The 9,629-nt window shown below is 41.5% G+C and overlaps 1 pseudogene; it reads left to right on the plus strand.

The window, feature by feature from the left end:
• Positions 1-4,868: 4,868 nt before the first annotated feature.
• LOC102490095 (ubiquitin-like domain-containing CTD phosphatase 1) lies at positions 4,869-8,671 on the plus strand (annotated as a pseudogene).
• The last annotated feature ends 958 nt before the right edge of the window (positions 8,672-9,629 follow it).

Here is a 9,629-nt window from a genome sequence, read left to right on the forward strand (position 1 = left end):
ATCTGGAAAGGGCTTTAGTGTCCACTGTGGACTCCCTTTTCTCCAACCCCCCCCATCTCCACAAACCCATTAATTACAATAGAAAAGGAAGGTCACAGCCTTGCTAGCAAACCTGCCAGCGAGTCATTGAAACAATCAAATACTTGCTCTCAGCTCATCTACTTTTGTCATTCATTCATTTGCCTACTGTCCATTTTAATAAGATGCCAAATTATATTCACATGCATATTTATATATGCACACACGTATGTACATATGCATATTTATTATGTATTAATAATAACGAGCTAACACTTGGTGGCACTTTTTATATCCCCAAGGCAGTGGTCCGAGAAATGTACACTAGAACTCATCTCATCCATGCGCTCTCCCTGGGAAGCAGGTATCTTAGAATCTCTCCTTTACAGGTTAGAAAAATGAAGCAGAGAGAGAAAAAAATAGCTTGGCCAAAGCTATTCATAAGACTGAGCCCAATCTGCCTGAATGCAATAGCGTACTGTCACCCATCCCAGAACACCAGCTCCGCAATGACAAGGACGCCTGACTAACAGGTGTGGACAGGTGCCTGGGGAGTGCAGAGCGGGGTGGAACCTAACTCTGGGTAGGGGCACTAACACCCAAGAGCTCATCTGAGCCTTGAAAATGGCTGCTTCCCTGGTCTCTCCGTGGGAACGACAGTAGCCGTAGTAGCAACAATGGTCAAAAAAAAAAGATACAATGCTCAATTTGTCGGGTGCTGTGGTAGGACCAGGGTGTTAGATCTATAAGTTTCCCTAGTAACGGAAACCACAGCGACACCTGTGCTGGCTGCAGGCCATGTGGTCTTTTTTCTTTCCTTTTCCTTCTTTTTTCTTTTTTTAAGGTTTTTGCCACAGGGCATGTGCTCTCACTGGAGAGAGACAGAGACAGTGAGAAGGAACATGAGAACTCATTCCCCAGGGGGGATGACCACTCCACAGTCCCTTCTCCTCCATTCTCCTCCTGGGACTTTGGGCATGCACACACGTGCACCTGGCATGATTTTCAAGCTGCCAGGTCCGAGACTCAAACTATGATTGGTCATGTGGGAGTCCAGTGCCTTAACCACCATGCCACCTGCTGGCCTCCTGTGCTGTTTTTTTAAGGCACTCAGCAGTTCAGTGAGGTAGCTCTTACCATTTCTGCTGTGCTTGAAAGGGAACTGAGGCTAGGAGGTGTTAAGTAACTTGCATAGCCAAAGGCCAGTTCACGGTGGAGCTACATTCGAATCCAGGTCTACATGACCTTCCCACTCCAATTTGTGACCATTTTTTAAAAAAAGAATTGTTTAATTTAATTTAACTTATTCATTCACTTATTTTAATTTGACCAGAGAGAGAGAGAGAGTGAGAAAGCAAGCCACCAGGTCCGGGACTTGAACCATGGTCTGTGATGTGGGAGTGTCCAGCTCTCTAACCACTATGCCACCTGCTGGTCCTCTCTTGTGACCATTTTTAACAGAGAACTTTCTGAAAGTGTACCTCATCTATACCTTCCTTAGTAGACATAGCACAGCACAATGTCGCTTTTCCTTGTTGACTTGGAGGTCACTATGAACACCCGCTGTCTGTACGCGTGCCTGAGCACTGCAGAGGGACCTCGTGGTCGGCTTGAGCATCATAACTGTGGCCCAACTGCTCTGGTGCTCTCTAGCTCCCCAGAGATATCTTCAGAGGTTATTAAGTTTTATGGGGTGATGGGGTTTCATAGCCCTATAAATAGCCCATTCTGTTCTGTCCCTACAGTTGTTGTTTTTTCAGTTTCTCACCTTGTGACCTTCTTTGTTCACCGTCATCACTTCTCCAAGCCAGTTGCTGTGCATCTACTTCCATTACTCCCACGATCCAAACCAGCACTTCCCCACTCTGTCTGGGCTTGAAGGTGAACCTGAGTAAAGGTTGTCCAAGAAATTGAGATTTGTGGCTAACATGGAGTCGGATACAACCTATGCCCAAGGAAGAATACGCTGTAGAAGCTCTGAAACAGCTCTTTAGATTGGGCGTTGCAGACAGCTTCCTGGTTGAAACCTCCCAACACCACCTTGTCCCAGGAAGGAACAGTGGTATTTCCACAGCTCGACTTCCTTGGGCTCACACAAAGTCAAGAACTGGATTTGAAAAGAGGTCTTTTTAGGGTGTAGTTTCCTGCCATTCCTACCAGGTTACTTTGCAGCATCATGACAATGGGCAGAGCTTTGGTCACACTCACTTTTGACTTCACTGGGATCCAATAGGTAGGATGGGGCTGGAGGGGCTCTTGAAATTGGGGTCCATAAATTTAAAGAGCACCCACACGAGCCTCAGCTCAAACGTGTCTCTCTCATGGAGCTTGAGGCCTCTCTGTGAGATAGTGATGGTCTTTTGGGGACACTAAGACACTAAACTGCCATATGCCATTAGCATCTTAGCAGTCATTAATTCACCATTCATTCATTCATTCTCACCTCCAGGTATCAAGTACCTTGACCTTACAATTCAAATGAAATAACTTCAATCCCACCCCGCGCGGGATTGATTTCTTTATGGCTTTTGTTGGGGAGTGGGCTTGAGTTTCTCCTGTCATCTTGGCCCCTGAGTGCTGGCCCCTGTGAATGAATTATGTGGAGGAGCCAATTCCACACCCCTACAAGGTAGACAGGATGGCAGGAAGGGCCTGAGTACCTGAGGTAGAGTGCCCGAGAAGGTATTGGGGCATAGGAAGTCCTTAGAGTGAAATTTCTCCGACCTAAACCTGACTTCCCTATAAGGCTGGGCTGCCGCAGGGGTAGGAAGGGGTAGGAAGGGAAGCAGGCCCTCCTTCCCTAGGCAGTGTGGCTTGGCCCCCTTAGACTATTTGATAACAGTGATGGCCAAGGTCAATACTCTCAACTCTGGTGTAGCCATATATTAGAGGAAGCACCGGACATATGGTGGCTGCTCTATGTTAATTTACTACATGGGTGAATGGGTGATGAAGAGGGCTGACAAAGGCTGCTGAATCACTTGGGTTCGGTACAAGATATAAGTCATCCTAGTGAAAGCATAGAAAGATATAAGAACTGAGCTAGAATCAGGAGATCTGACTTTTAGTTCAAGTTCCCTTTTTTTAAAAAAATTATTTAATTTTATTTATTAATTTACTTTAATTTGGCCACAGAGAGACACACACACACAGAGAAAGAGAGCAGGAAAGTGAGAAAGCAAGCCACCAGATCCAGGACTTGAACCATGGTTGGCCATGTGGGAGTGTCCAGCACCTTAATCATTATGCCACTTGCTGGTCCCAAGTTTAAGCCACCAGGTCCAAGACTCGAACCGCGGTCGACTACATGGGAGTCCAGCGACATAGCCATTACGCTAACTGCTGGCCCCCAAGTTCCCTTTTACCCTGTAGCCTGGGTAGAAGGTCAGTTACCCATTCGGTCATTGACTCAGTTGTCCAATGAGCATGGAAGTTATCCACTCTATGTGTGACTCAGACAACGGAAGTTGAAGAAGGAGTGCAAGTCTTGTGGGATGGACACGAACATACCGAAATGATGAAGTAACTTTATGCATTTTTAGATAATATGATTTAATAAATATCAGAATAGAGAGGTGCTCTGAGATCGCAAACACTGCTTTGGGATCAGAGAAGACGGGATGACAGACTTGACTTTCCTTTGGCCAGTCTGGGCAATCTTGTTTAAAACCACACCCTTGGAGTGCACTTAAATTGCTTGTGTACTATGACCCTGGAAATAGGGAACTCTGTTTCATTCTGAGAAGTGTCACTGCATCCAGCAGTAAGATGTCACCTATGAGTCACATCTCATGAAAAAGCATAAGCTAGGTTTTCTTTGATCCTTAATAGCCCGCAGGTGAATTTAGGAGGAGCTCACACCTCTAACTAGGAGGAAGGCTCTAGCCTGCCTGGAGGGATGTTCAGTGTGACGCGGGACTGAGGGTGCAGAAAGCAAGCCGAGCTCTGCGTCCATGAGCTGGGGCTGGAAGGAGAGCAGCGACTCCTTGTTCTAGCATGTGCTGCGATGTAGCTTCCATTTTAATTGCACGAATGTATATGTTTGTATAATACATATTTGTATAGAGGAAAGACACGTACCAAAATGTCCCTAGTAACAGCTGTCCGCTGTTTTTCCTGTGGATCATAAATATCATGTCCCCTAACCCTCATACCCTGTGTGCGTCAGTGGTCTCCCTGTGTTATAGACGGGGACACTGAGGCAATGACAGGTGGAGCCGCTGGCTGAGATCCCACGGTTGGAAGTAACGGAGCGTGACTGCCTCCTCCACAGTGTTGGCTTTTGCTCTCTGATGTTGGGTGGTTTTTAATTTTTCTTCTGACATATCCAGATGTTCTAAATTTTGTTCAGTGAGTAAATATCACCTCGAACTGAGGGGAGAGAGGGAGGAGGGGCGGAGAGGAAGAGAGAGAGAGAAACATCCTTATTTCTTTCTGTGGCCTAAAAGCCATTCTAAGGGACTAGCTCAGCTTTTGCTGTGGCCTTCTTCTCAACACCCCTGAAGGGGCCCCAGTGCCCGTTCCTCTGCAGGTGCTGGGGAGCAAAGCCCTCTTCTGGAAGGCGCTCATAGTCCAGTGGGGCCTCTTCCCTCAGAGTGGTGGGGCCGCCTTTTCAGTTGAGAGTCAGGATCCCTAAGGATAATGACAGTCAAGTGGGTCAAGGTGGGAGAGTGGTCACAAAGGTCCATTATTTCAAATATATGTGTAAAATATAAAATAGCCAGATTTCAATGTTAAACATCATTCTGACATTTGAAAAACTTAATTAATGGCTCCTGCCTCAGCTGCCGCTGGTTCCACTGCACTCCAGGCCTTACCAAAGGAAAGTTGCCTCCTCGTAGGTTTCAAGAATGACTGTCCCTATCACTGTAAAGTAGGGTGGACAGAAATATTCAGTGACCGCACTTTCATAAGGTATTACCATGCTAGATCTTAAACAGTTTCTCAAGACCCTTACAGGAGTGTTGCCTGAATGCCAAAAGTTACTTGGACTCCAAGTTAAAGGCAAATCTGCAGAAAATGATGTTAAGCTTGGAGCTCTCAAACTGAAACCAAATACTAAACTCACGATGAAGGGATCTTGGGAGGAGAGCTTGGAAGATGTCTTAGGTCTGCCTTATGACAAAGATGATGTCAATGACTTTGTTATTGAACATGAAGTAGTGGAAGTAGAAAAGAGGGAAGAAAATCTACTGAAAATTTCTCACAGACTAAGAGTACAAAGAAGAAAAAAAAAATTTTTTTTTTTGGAGAGGTTTTTGCTATAGGGCGTGTGCGCTCGCCAGAAAGACACAGAGAGAGACATAGAGAGAGAAAGCGAGAAATCACCCCCCAGGGGGGATGGTCACGCTGCAATCTCTTCTCCTCCATTCTCCTCTCGGGATCTTGGACACGCACGCACATGCGCCCGGGACGTGAACCGCGGTCGACTACGTGGGAGTCCAGCGACATAGCCATTACGCTAACTGCTGGTTCCCCAAAGAAGAAATTTTGAATCCTCCCTGGGAAGGGAAAATCTTTAGTAACTGGATGTTGACTATACATTATTTGACCACAGGTCTTGTTCAGAGGCTGGAGTAGCATTAATGCGGCCCTGTCTTCACAAATTCCTGACATCTACATATGAAGATTGTGACGTTGTTATCTGGTCTGCAACAAAGATCAGGTGGATTGAAGGAAAAATGAAAGAACTGGGAGTGAGCACAATGCAAGTTACAGGATTACCTTCACTGTGGACAGTGCTGCTGTAACAGTGCATACTCCACGGAGAGGGTTAATAGACGTATAGCCACTTGGTGCTATATGGGAAAGTTTTCGGAGTTTTACAGCAATAAAAACACCATTGTGTTTGATGACATAATGTGGACAGTAGTTAGTTTGAAAACATGTGATTAAAACATGTGGCTTGTAGACACATGCAGAAATGTGTTTTTGTAAGTTATTTTAGTAGGGTTATTGAGAAATATTTATATATGAAAGTAGTATTTGTTTGTTGTTAATGGTTATTTTGTTGTTGTTGTTGATATTTAATATTTTATTATTGTTTAGTATTGGGTTAAAGGAAGTTATATGTGTCTATTAAATTGTTTTTTGAAAAAAGATTAGAGAAATTATATGGTGCCAGTCATTTTTATATTTTTAGACAATTTATATTTAAAAACAATTGGTTTTATCTTTTATTTTTTCCTTTTTTTTAAACATTTGAATCTTTTTTTCCCCTATTCCCTTTACATTTCATTTTTCCCTTCCCCCATTTTTTGCCTTTTAAAAGAATAAATTTGAGGCCGGTTCTGGTCACAACTTCCCCATCAGAGAAGCTGTGCCCACCCAATCCTCGCTTTTTTATATTTGTGTGTCTTTGTGTGTTTGTTATTGCATCTGTTTCTAATTCACAGCCTTCCCCACTCAGAAAACCGTGTTCCTGCCAAGATAGTCCAGGCAAAGTGGCGCCCAACGTGGGGCCTGAATACAGGAAAAAAGTCAGACAAATAAACACTCTTTGAAGCCAGCCAAATATTATTAAGGTAAGAATCCTATAGAATAAAATAAGAGTAAAAGAGAAAGATATGCTAGAGTAAAAAAATACCAGAGTAAAAAGAAATACCAAAGTAAAAAGAAAGAAAGAAAATACCAAAATAAAAGAAAACAAACAGAAAAAATACCAGAGTAAGGAGATATCAAAATAAAATAAAAAAAATAATAAAACAAAAAATGTAAATTATATTATTGTCGAGTATAAAACAAGTGGACACAATCATCTAAAAATATATATATATGTTCAAATATTATTTTATATGTTAAAAGCTAAGGGTAATGGGATCAGCAGTTAGCGTAATGGCTATGTTGCTGGATTCCCACATAATCGACTGTGGTTCACGTCCTGGACCCGGTGGCTTAAAACTCACACTGGGCGCGTGTGCGTGCGTGCCCAAGATCCTGAGAGGAGAATGGAGGAGAAGGGATTGTGGGGTGACCATCCCCCCTGGGGGGGTGATTTCTCGCTTTCTGTCTCTCTGTCTCTCTCTGTCTGTCTGGCGAGCACATGCGCCCTATGGCAAAAACCTCTCCAAAAAAAATAATAAAAAAAGCTAGGGGTAATAAAGTTAATATCAAACAATTACATCAGTTCCTAATTTTTATACCAAAAATATGCCCTTAGTTTCCAGAGCAAGGAACAGTGTATGAGGAGACTTAGGACGAAGTAAAAAATAAATAAATAAATACAACAGAGGGTCCTAACAAAATTCCCATCTTTATTTTCTCCCTGTAAAATTTAATTAAAAAGTGCTTGAAACAAAACCCTCAAAAAAAAAAAAAAAAAGAAACAAAAAGAAAACAGAGTTAGTTTAATAACTCCACCAACTAACACTCTGGAGGGCTATGCCTCACTCTTACCTAAACACTCTTACCTAAAATATCAGAGTCTTTAACTAAAAAGAATACAAAAGTAATACCTGGTAAAGAAAATGACAGTCTTTTAAAGTTAAACAAACTTAAAATTGCAAATTCCAAAACAGTTACAGAACAAAAAAACAAAACTGCTGCCCTTAGGCCTAATACTCCCCCACTATAGCCTACTGCTTCCCAGTCAAAATCTACTTACATATCAAATAACACTAACACAAACAAACAAAAACTTCCACTTTAACACCCCTTCAAAAAACTTTACAAGACAAACAAACAAAAATTAAAATTTAAGTTTTACCCTGTCATAAAACTCCTAATCCTAATAATCCAAAACAAAATCAACGTCAACATAAGCCAATTTTCTTTAAAACTCTAAAAAAATTAAAAATGACTTATACACAACGCAGTCCCATGACACCTTATACAATTACAATGTTAGAAACAACTACACAGTCTAAACTTGCCCCTAATAATTAACAAATACTAGGCAAGGCCTGCTTATCAAGAAATTATCTTTTATACAAATCTAATTAGTTTCAAAAACCCAACAACAAACAAATAAAAATCAACAACCTAAAATATCCACTGCATTTAAAATGTTAACTAAAACAAAAAGACAAGTCAGTACTAATACACAAATTAAATATACTCCATAAACATATCAACAAATTAACTGCATGCATTTATCAAATTGTCCTCCAAAAAGGATCAGAGAAATTATATGATGCCAGCATTTTCACATCTTCAGACAATTTACATCCCAAACCAACTGGCTTTACATTCCAATTTCCCCTCCCCTAATCTCTTTACATTCTACTTCCTTCTTCCCCATTCCCTTTACATCCATTTTCCCCTCATTTTCCTGCCCTTTACAAGAATAAACCTGAGGCTGATTCTGGTCACAACTGCTCCATCAGAGAAGCTGTGCCCACCCAATCCTCGCTTCTCTATGCTCGTGTGTCTTTGCTTGTTGGTTATTGAGTCTATTTCTAATCCACAGCCTTCCCCACTCAGAAAAACCTGTTCCTGCCAAGCTGGTCCTGGCAACACAGGAAGAAATTTTCTAATGAACCCGCAGAATGGATTTAAGATAAGGTCTTTCATGAAAGTGCACCTAAATTGTGTTAAAGACAAAGAGCTTTTCAAATGAACTGAGTACCTCAAGGAGATAGCAAAATTAGGTAAGTTTTTGGATCTGAATCATAAATATTGGGAAAGGTATCTCTCTATAAAGCAAGGACAGTAGTTACATGTTGTACTGCCAGTTACTTAAGATACTTGAAATTCGCAGGTTTCTTACTTTTTTTTAAAGAATTATTTTATTTAACTTTTTTATTTATCCATTTATTTATTTATTTATTTTAATTTGACCAGAAAAGGATGGGGGGTGAGGGAGAGAGAGAGAGAGAGAGCAAGCAAGCCATTAGGTCTGGGACTTGAACCACAGTCGGCCATGTAGGAGTCCAGCGCCTCTAACCACCATGCCACCTGCTGGCCCCAGACTTCTCGCTTTATGCTAGGAATCATTGTGATAGTACAGGTCACTGAAGCAAATACCAGACTGCTTGGACTTAGTCTTCCAGTTTTTGTAAATTTAATTTTGTATTTTTTGGAAGATCATAGCAATATGCTAAAAATACTTTTCCCTTATGTGAATATAATATTACTCTTAAAAAGTATTTTCTACAACATTGATTACTTAATTCTTTTACACACACACACACACACACACGCCCACAGGAAGTAGAGAAAATGTATATGCAATGATGTAATTTTGTGACTTTGGAAACAAGTTACATGTTTTTGTCTCATGTTATTATCAGATCAAAACCAAACTCATCTTAAAACTAGTGCTCTTCCCTTCAAAACCAAAATAAAAAGGTCTTGAATTTTAAAAACCTAGTCTGTTATTCCTAAAATAACCAAGATTTTTTATTCCTCCATCACACACAGATTTTCTTCCACACCCCATTAGCTACGTCTCAGAACTCTGAGCTGTCTCAGCTGGGTCGCGTATGTGTCAGTATAAAGTAAACCCGGAAAAGGTCGGTTGTGATACAGCCCAGTCCTAGTAAGGGAAACGACACAGAAGCCTGAAGAATAAAAGTAAGGAACATAGTGTGTCTCTTTTTGATGGCTACGTGGAAACTCTTCTACCTAAAACTATTAAAAGCTCTTGAAGGCAATAAACTGTAAAGCAGGAC

Source organism: Tupaia chinensis, unplaced genomic scaffold, assembly GCF_000334495.1.
Source record: "Tupaia chinensis unplaced genomic scaffold, TupChi_1.0 Scaffold000063_1, whole genome shotgun sequence".
NCBI lineage: Eukaryota > Metazoa > Chordata > Mammalia > Scandentia > Tupaiidae > Tupaia > Tupaia belangeri.